This window comes from Erigeron canadensis, chromosome 8 (assembly GCF_010389155.1).
Source record: "Erigeron canadensis isolate Cc75 chromosome 8, C_canadensis_v1, whole genome shotgun sequence".
NCBI classification, from domain to species: domain Eukaryota; kingdom Viridiplantae; phylum Streptophyta; class Magnoliopsida; order Asterales; family Asteraceae; genus Erigeron; species Erigeron canadensis.
In genome coordinates, this window is record NC_057768.1 from 24,781,058 (window position 1) to 24,789,876 (window position 8,819).

At 30.6% G+C, this 8,819-nt stretch overlaps 1 long non-coding RNA gene across 2 annotated transcripts; it reads right to left on the reverse strand.

The window, feature by feature from the left end:
* Positions 1-6,258: 6,258 nt before the first annotated feature.
* LOC122609737 lies at positions 6,259-6,579 on the reverse strand. Of its 2 annotated transcripts, none has more exons than XR_006325378.1 (2): positions 6,444-6,579; positions 6,259-6,317 (listed from the first exon to the last, which is right to left on the reverse strand). It is a non-coding gene; the product is annotated as an uncharacterized LOC122609737 (long non-coding RNA). The 2 variants fall into 2 exon arrangements; XR_006325377.1 differs by having other exon boundaries at positions 6,437-6,579.
* Between the last annotated feature and the right edge of the window lie 2,240 nt (positions 6,580-8,819).

Below are 8,819 nucleotides of genomic sequence, written 5' to 3' on the forward strand. Positions count from 1 at the left end.
GCCTTAAAAACATAACAAAACAGATTACTATTTCTTCATAATTCATCATGAAAACATTTAAACAAGTTATGCTTTATCTATATCATACTACATTATAAAACATTTAGTTTACTTTTTTTTTTCCTAACTAAGTTTTAATCCCAAAATATCTCTCCCTTTTTCTTCACTATTTTAAAAATCTCTACTTGAAATACCAATAATATCTACTTGAAATACCAATCATACCCATAATGAACTTAATTTAAAACATCCATCTTAAATAACTACACTAACATTTTTATATCAATTACTTTTACACTAACAACCACATTGATAGTGCAGCCGGCGCCAACAGCCGGCGCCTCAAACCACCACCACCACTACACTGTTGTATCGCGCGGGCATATGTCTAGTATTCTTTTTAAAGACACCTAAATATATCGCTACCGAATAACGATGCTACACACATTGGTTTGAAATCATAGTTGAATATAAACTCAAACAATAAATCTGAATTAAAATAATAGCAAATCTTAAATTGACAGCAACAACACGTCAACACATACAATTGTTATATAAATATACAAAAGATATTAAGTAGGCAACGTACCTCCAATTCAATTCAAATTGAGAGTTTTGACGAAAGTGAGCCCTAGGATTAAAATATATATATGAATGTAAATCTTTGTTTATGATTGAATCATACAGAGTTGGAATTAAATGAGATGTAGAGAATTTATGTTTGGTGAAAGAGAATTGCAAAGAGGTGTGCTGATGATAGGAGGGAGGGAATGAAATTGCATTCGCAATTGGGAGTGACAGCCAAACACAAATTTACACTTTAAGCGCCAATTTTTAGAAGGGCAAAAAATTGAACTGCAAACCGTACCCAATACGGCACAATCGGTTTGGTAGTTATGATTTAGACATTCTTACCGTAAGGATGGCAAAAAAATCCTACTCAATGGGAAACCGAAACCCGACATTTTTGGGTCGGGCCAGGTCCGGGTATGTGGGTTTTGGGTCAGGTATGAGGATAATTTTAATATTTTTCATGGGTCCGTGGACGGTTTAGATTAAAACCCACATACCTGACCCATATACCGAAAATTCGGCCCAAACCCGTATACCCGATCCTTATATATTACATTATAATAATAATATTGATACTTTTATTTTCAATAGGTATATAAATATATGGATTGCTATTGATCATTGAAGAGTTAATCACAAATATTTATACTTTGGGAAATTATTAACTTGATTGATTGAAAGTGTCAATATATGGCTACTGTCCTCATCTGCAGTGTCTCTAACATTTTCGCAAACACAACTGATTCTTGTAACATTAATTTTAGTTAATCAAATATTGTGACCATTATTATGAAAGTTAAGGTATTGGCTACACGTATAGATATATTTATATGTATATAAATTAATTAACGGATCCCTGATTATCCGTGGTGAAACCTGTTACCCGACGGTTAGTAAGTAAACAGGGACCCGTCGGGTCCAGGTTTGGGACGGGAAATTTTAATCGGGTCCAGGTCCAGGATTACTTAAACCCAGACCATACCCCGCCTGTTGCCATCCATATCTACACGGAGGTAGAAAGTCTGTCTAAAAGGACCCCCGGTCTAAGGTTTTACCATTAATATTTTTTACGACAAAGTGAGACTTAAGCAACAAAAAAAATATTGGGTGATGATCTCAGATTTGGAGTGTAGCGAGAAAAACTTTTCTAGGCTAGAGATAAACCAACAGAATGAGGTGGAATAGAAAAAACGGGAAGTGCTTATCGGGTCGGTTTGGAGGGAGAAACTTGTGAAGAAGGAAGCTCTCTACGGCAAGGAGCTCAGTCGTTCTCTCTTTGCTAACTGAACACCAACCCGATCTAGCATAGGAAAAACTCTAAAAAAACAAAAGAATAGTGATAAAATTATAAAACAAAATTAAGAAAATTGTTAATTCCTCAAGTTTTAAGATAATTTTTAGATTAACTGATTATTCTTTTTTTAAAAAAAAAATACTCAAAGTAGTATTTAATTATAGGGATTATGATATGTGAGTGTAGCTAACTAAACTCAAATGTTTCTGTTTTGTAACGAACTCATAAAATGTTTATATAATATAATTAACTACAAAAGCTGTCAAAAAATATAAGCTACCGGGTGATTAGTAAAATACTCACATGACATTGCTGACACAGGGCTGCTGACATAGCATGCTTGCTCAGATAGATTGGACTGAGTGGATTTTTATTTTTTTTTACCAATATGTTTAAACCCACAAGATACACAGATACACATTCCAAGAAAAAATCATCATCGTCTTCACATATGTTTAATTCTTTCCCATATGTTCAGGAGTTTAGTGTTCATTAATTAAAGATTTATTTTTTTACACAACTTCTAAGAAAAACATCATAAAAACAAGTACAAGTTGTGGAAATGTAAAGAAATTGGTGTGTCATCCGTTCAAGAAAAAAAAAAACTCAGACGGGGCTCCAGCTGCCAGAAATGTGAATACCGTCATAAGAGCAGTGCTACACTGTTACAGCCCACTCCAATGACAAATCCGGCCTTCAATTGTTACCTATTTCTTAGTATACCCAATATACCTATTTCATAGGGTTTTGGGGATTGTCGGGATTCATAATGTTTTTAATAAAATGTTATGGTTTGTATCTATACATCAGTTTAGTGTGTGTATAGAAATAGAAAACACGAGGTTCTACATAAACAAAACAGATGGCCCTATTGTTTTGCCAAAATGTATTCAAGCTGCTTTGTGTGTGTATATGAATGTGTTACGTGTTGTGTCGAGTGGATGATCAAAGTTCAAAAGATTTGTTTTTGGTGGTGTTTGTTGATAAAGTTTGATGATGATAGTAGCAAAATTGTAATTTATTGAATATATAAATATAAATATAAATTGTATATATAAATAGAAATATTGTATATATAAATTGGGTGGCTACGTAAGCAGTTTTTTCCATGTTAGCAGCCATATTTGGTTAAATAGGTAAGTCAACAATGTCATGCAAGTATATTTATCTAGTCATCCGGTGGCTTTATATTTTTTGGACAGATTTTGTAGTCAGTTAACTAGATAAACATTTTGTGAGATCGATACATCACATAAACATCCAGGCTTATTTAGCTACATTTACATGTTATAATCCCTTAAATATAAAACAACAGAGCTTAAAAATCTTTGATATTAGAGGAGCAAGATTTATTCTGCGATTCAAATACATCAATGATCAATTTCTATTATTTATTTTATCTTTTAGTTTTTTTTTTTCTTTTGAAAGATGTGGATTATTTGCTCGCAACAGAGGATCTAGTTTAAGTTAAAACATCCAACTAAACCGCCCGAAGGCAAAACATTTAATTGGGGTAAAACCCTACCCCTCCGCAAAACTCAAATCTGTTTCACTGGAGGACTTTATTTGTGAAAATCTTTTAATTAAATCTAAGTTTTTTGTTTTATAAGCAAATTATGGTCCATATTACAATTAGCTCATAAAATAAACAAGCATATCAACTAAAATTACAAAATGCATGTTTTTTTAATTTTTTTTAATTTTTAATATAGTGTGGTAATAATGTAATACATTCATATCCATTAGTAATTGACAATGAAGGAAGAAACTACACTATAAAATAATTCTTTACAAAATAAGAGAAATTATATACCAAAGGCTCATTTACATATTATATGTTTGTTAGTTTGAGTTGATCCATCAACTATGAGACTATGATTTTAAAGGTATCAGATCAGATATGTTAATGCAATTTACTTTTTCATTTTTATTTTTTTTCTTAGTTTTAGATTACAATTAACCAACTAATAATTATTATAAAGTTTATTCAGGTTAAATTTAAAATACGGCTAAACAGTCTTTCGTTTGTTAACACAGAACATAATCTAGTAAGGTACCGTGATAATCAACCTAATAATCAACTTAAAACCTTTATCATATTACAAGTGTAATCCGTTTATTCTTTTTTCAGTTTTCATTATGTAAGTGACATCATGGTTAGATTAATTTCTTAACTTTATTAATTTGTTAAGTTTAATTAATCATTTCCGTTTTTCTTTCATATAAGTTAGCTAGTAACTCTATAAAATTCATAAACGGACCGCTCTACTAACTCTATGGGATTTATTAGAATACTCAATCATAAAAGGACACTTAACACTTCTATATTTATTTTCATTTTCCTGGTTATATGAAAATTTATTTTCCTTAACTGCAAACTACATTTCAATTTAAGATTTCTCTTTATTTTACAAGATGATAATTAACTTTTGTTACATGCCGCTACCTTGTTGTTGGTGATTACTACACCATTCAGTTTTACCCATACACCACCAAATATTCTTTAAAGTATTGTAGTATAATACTTAACGTATCGGTTAAAAATAAATGGTGTACAGATCATTAGCCGTTGCTTTTTTTTTGAAGTTCTATCAAATTGTAGAAGCTACATATGAACTGTTTTTATATGTTACTAAAGTTAGCAATTAACTTTTGTTACATGATCTTAGATTGTTGCTACCTTTTATTTTTATATGTTCAAGCTTGTATCTGTTATTGTAACTAGTCTTTTATTTCATACCTAACGGTACTTTATTTGATGCATGAAATACATCTTTAGTAACACTTTAATTTTTTTCAACTCATAAATTGACCCCTCTACTAATTCCATAGATGTAATAAACTAAAGACAAATGTTAAATGCATAAACCAATTACAAATAAATATGTACAAACTCATGTGCAAAGTTAAGTGAACCAATCAAATGCAAAATCATTTTTTCTTTTTTCATTCTCTCTCTTTATGTTATTGGTCACTCATGAGTTTGTATAAATGTGTTTGTAATTAGTTTGTCATTGTAACATTGCTCATAAACTAAAAGAAATCGTTTTCTTTGATCTTTTACAATGAAGCTGTACACCTAAAAAAGGGGATTACACGGGTCTGTTTGATTGTATAAAATGTTTTTTAGTTTTCTATTTATAATTTTATAGAAAATGAAAAAAGTTTTTATTTTCTACAAAACAAATAAATATTTTAAAAATGCGTTTTAATTAAAATACTAGAAAATATGTTAGAGATGTGAGGGCAGAGGAAGAGAGAAATTGGAAAATGAAATACAATACAAAGGGAAGCAAAAGTATAACAATACAAAGGATACCACCTTATATGACAACACGTGACCAATGATGTTGATGTTACTCTTAAATTTATAAAGAAGATATACCAATTAACTAACTAAAGAACACTTTTAGGCATTGAATCTGTTCATGTATAATATATAAAAATATTAAGTTAGGATCAAACATAAAAACTATTTATTCAAAAAAAATGTGAGTTTAATGTAATTCTAAAAGATGGGAGTTGGTTTAATGACCCAATGTCACTTTGTTTTGAAAGCAGTTACTAAATAAAACAAGTTAGTAATTTTGAAAAATTAATCCAAAGGAGTTTGTTATAGACAAAAATATTAAAAGGTCATCTACTTCGAATTCATGACATAAAATTTAGGTTGCACTTAGTTGAAGAACCAATTTAAATATGTTGATTGTTAACCGAGAACTAAACCAAGACTCACCCCGTACCCGTCAAGTTCGTTACTTCACTCAATCCCCTTAATTAACTAGTTCCATTACTAAGAGTCTAAGACCAGTATCCCGAGACGCCTTTTATTACTTTCCTAGTCAACTAGCTGTTTTGGTTATTTAGATAACAATTGTGTTTATTGATTGTACCAAATCATTAACCCGTTAACTGTTATTAATTATCTATTAATTGCTTTCTACCGTACCCGTCATAGAACAATCACTTCTAACCAAACAATCAAAATAACTTCTCACAACCTAAGTTACCACTGAGATCCATCCGCAATCAAAAGATAAATAACAAAGAATTAATAAGCTAAGATCTCAATATAACGTTAAATTAAATCAACCTGAATTATAAAATAATGCAACACTTTATATCTTTAGTGGTCATGGGTTTGTAATTCAGAGCCCAAATTAAACCCACAATGCAAAGCCCATCACTTTATCTCGATTCTCAGCCGTGAATTGTTTTTCTCGGTCAAAGTCTTGTAGCCAAAAGTCAAAGCATGGATATTGACTTAAAAATTCAACATGCAATTGTTGATTGTTGATGCTAGCTAGACTCCAACCCACGTACAAGTCAAAGTGTTGAGATTATGGACTTGAGCTTGGCATAAATCTTGAATTGTTTGGCTTCTCTTTTTACTAGTTAAATCTCACTATCTTTTGATCTTCTTTAGTGTACGTTGCTTGATAAATTGAACCTACATTTAAAATAAACACATATTAAACACCAAAGTCTATAATAATAATAATCTTAACATAAAAGAAATGATATCGTGTAAAATAAATATATACAAAGTTGGCGATATCAGATGTATACCACGCACTTTATCTGTCACGCGTTTTCCTTTGAAGACACATTTTCTCTATAATCAAAACACGTAAAGGGATTGAATATAAGTCCGGAATAGTATCCGATTTTGGTTGGACCCTTGGGTCTGTCAAGAACCATTTAAGGATATGTTTCCTTGTATGTTCAAAAAAGACAAAAGACAAAAAATGTTTGGTCATTGACAAATTTGATTTGGTCTCTAAGGAATTTAGTGGGTTAGGAAGTAACGTGTCGAATGGGCTTTCTCTGTTGGAGGTCGAAGAACCGAAAAACTAAAGATGTTATTGGAGAGGAAAGTGTTAACACTAGGGAGAGATATATTCATGGGAATGGATAGGAGGAAAACATAAGGAGTTTATTAGTGTCAAAGGGGTAAAAGAGTTATTTGATAGTAACAAAGATTATAGCAATAGATTCGTGTTCATTTGGTAAAAAAAGTGTAATATATTTATGTGGAGAGTGGAATTGGATCGCCTACCCACGTTAACAGCTTCGAAGAAAGGAATTGTGTGTTCAATTTGTTGCTATGTGGGATGTGCGAAAAGGAGGATGAAAACGTGGAGTATCTTTTTTGCGGTTGTGATGTGTCCAATGCAATATGGCAAAAAATTAGTTTAAGGTGTACGTAAGGTAACACCGTTATATTTCTTCTTTGTGAAAGAATACTATGAAAATGAATAAATGATAAAACTTTGTTAGGGTTAATGTCATTATAAATAACTATTTCTATAGAAATACTAACGTATATTTTATCGTGACTTACATAATAAAATACATAAATTGTCATAATCATAATATCAATTTTTTTTAACACGCAGCATATATAAGTGTTAATGGATGTTGTTTTATTATACATGCGGTTCATTATATTGATTATATATATATATAAAAGTTATCAAAATAACCATACCTACTTAATATATTATATATATATATATATATATGGGGAAAGTGAGTATGAGGTTGTCCCTCATCTAAACTTAGATGAAGAACTCCTCACAATTTGGTTTTTTAATCCATAAATATCATGGGGGTCCCATCATTTGTTTAAAATACGAATATTATTAAAATATTTGTGTGTGAGAGGTTCCCCATCTAAACTTAGATGGGGGACAACCCCATACTCACTTTTCCATATATATATATATATATATTCATAGAATCTATGAAAAACAAAAATAATTATAAAACAAATCTCCCATGTTTACATTTTAAGTTTTAACATTTACTGTCCTAAAATGCCCATATATCAATTCTATATTTACCTAACACCCTTTCTCTCTTCTCAAATCTCAATCAATAATTTTTTTTCTCTCTCCTTCATAAATCATTTATTCCTCCAATTCATTCAAAATCTTTTATCTCAAAAACAGTACATCGATAAATTATAAAAATTATATGGGTGTTCTTAAAATTTCATGCTCTTTAATTAGAGATGTCATTCAATATACTTTTGACGAATTTTTAAATTCGAGGGCGGAGCCCAGACATTTGGCTATCGCACTCTATGACCTATCACCCCACCATCTCACCGCCACAACGCGCGGATACTTGCTCTCGTATATTTTAAAAAGAATCTGGATCTTTAATTAAATCACTATCATATCTTCTATTTTAAAATAGATAACCTAAATAATTTCCATAAATATTTACAAAATTTGTATTGATTATTTGTTTTCTATAAAGATTCATCTATATGTACATGTACGTGTTTTATATTAAGTTACTATAGAAAACGATTTCACAAACTGTCTCTCCGAATGTTTTCTAAACTTTTTCTTTATTAGTTTTCGTTACTCGATCATTTTGTATCTAGTCTAATTAAATATATTATTTATCCATACAGACATGCATGTTGATACTAGTCTAGTTTCTAAGAAGGAGGTAATTAACTACTATACGTACGTACGTACGTACCCCATTTAAGATTTTGAAATCTATATGGGATTTGCTGAATCTTGATAGATTTGCCTACAACTTGTATTGCCTAGCCGAACTCTTCTATAAAAGGGGTGTTTAATTGTAAGTCCAGTACTACACACATATTTGGACATTAGTATTCCATGCTTGCATATGTCCAGTTGTCCACGTACGGCTAAAACCATAGAATTACTGAACTAAGAGTTTGGTGATTAAGGTTTAGCAGCCTCCGGTTATTAATTGTCTGAAGTGTTTGTGTAGATCAAATGTAGAGATATTCATACTATTGAATATTGTTTTTGTCACACGAGATTTTATCTACTTAAAGATATAATTTCTAGTCTATCTATATATTATGACAACTATTACGGTGTAACTGGATTCTGAAGGAAATATTAATTGTGTGCAAGTTTTATAAATAATACAAGTTTGTATTTTTAGTCTTCCGTTG